Below are 1,481 nucleotides of genomic sequence, written 5' to 3' on the forward strand. Positions count from 1 at the left end.
CATGTGTGTGCTGTCTGTATTTGTGTGTGTGTGTGTGGATGTGTGCCCATGTGTGTTTGAGTGCCTGTGGAGGGCAGAAGTCAACATCATATTGAACTTTTATGTGGGGTAGGAAATCCAGGCTCAGGTTCTCACACTTGTGTGGCAGACGTTTTGCTGATTGAATCATCTCCCTATTCCTGGAGAAAGGTTTTTTTTCTCTCTCTCTTTAAGAATAATCCATGTTGGTACAAAGCAAGTCTCAGCATGTTGCAATAGTCTTTCATTGTATGTTCTTTTCTATAGCTGTATCAAGAGCTAATGAAATCCACCCTCCATGTGTAATCTATTAGGACAATGAAATGCAGAATAAATTAACAGTTTGTATTTAGCCAGGAGCTACAGCTAAGCAACTAAAACTGAATTGCTAAAAATGAAATATGGGTGTCAGTTCTACTCTTTGTCTTGTTCTCGATATAGCATAATTTTCCCCTGAATCAACAAATCAAGATCTTTAATTGAACAATTAATAGCATTGTGAGTATTGTTTAGCAGTCTTGAAAATCAAATATCTCATTTACCTTACAAACACCATTGAGTTTTGTTTAATAGATGGACTTAATATACATACAGAGAAAAGCTGGGAAACATTACAAAGAAGCACGCCTCAGGAAGCACAGCTTTGTGACAGGAAAAGGCACTTTAGGGGAATGTCTCCGGGTGCAACACAACTGAAAGGCATGGCATGTAGATTTGCTGACTCCTGGTCAAAACTCATGATGAATCTGGAACACTGTTCATGCAGGGTCTCTTTAGTCTCAATTCCCAAAAGACCCAGGGGAGGGGATCCTCTTGCGATCATCATTTGGTGCCTTCTGAACAAGGCTTTTGCTTGCTCTGTCCTCTCCCTCAAGAAGGGTCCCCTCCGTTCAGGGTTATCTTCTCTCTATTTAAAGTGTCAGAAGAGAGCAAGTCCTCCATGAAAGCATGCCTGACAATGCTCACAAAGCCACAGTGAGAGCTGGGTTAGCCACTGCTTTTCTCCAAATATTAGGAGCGCATCTCGTGTAGCTTGTCATGGCATTTGTTGGGTTTTTGTGTCTTCGGCCTTACTTATGTCTCTCCCTTGATACAATGAGAGATCAAGGGTTGTAGGGTGTCTGAACTCTCTTGGTGGTCAAGGAAACTAACTTCATTCCCACATTATAAATCTGAGGAAACGATGTGGAAGATGCTGAGACAAAGGGAGAAAGGAAGTTTAAAATCAAGCTTAGATGTCCCCCTTGACAGAAAATGTGTCATTAAGCAGAACCAGCAATATACAGCTCCATGGGACATGGACTGAATGAAGATGAGAATCATTTCATTTTCCCAGGGCACCAAAAGACAGGTGAATGGGTGAAAGGCGGAGTCTCCAAGTTCAAAGATTGCACCTGGTGATTGTTCTCACTCAGGCTAGATGGCTTTCCTCTCTCCTGGCTCAGCTTCAGACGGCCTCTCCC

The sequence above is a fragment of the Microtus ochrogaster genome, linkage group LG1 (genome assembly GCF_000317375.1).
Source record: "Microtus ochrogaster isolate Prairie Vole_2 linkage group LG1, MicOch1.0, whole genome shotgun sequence".
In the NCBI taxonomy this organism is placed as follows: domain Eukaryota; kingdom Metazoa; phylum Chordata; class Mammalia; order Rodentia; family Cricetidae; genus Microtus; species Microtus ochrogaster.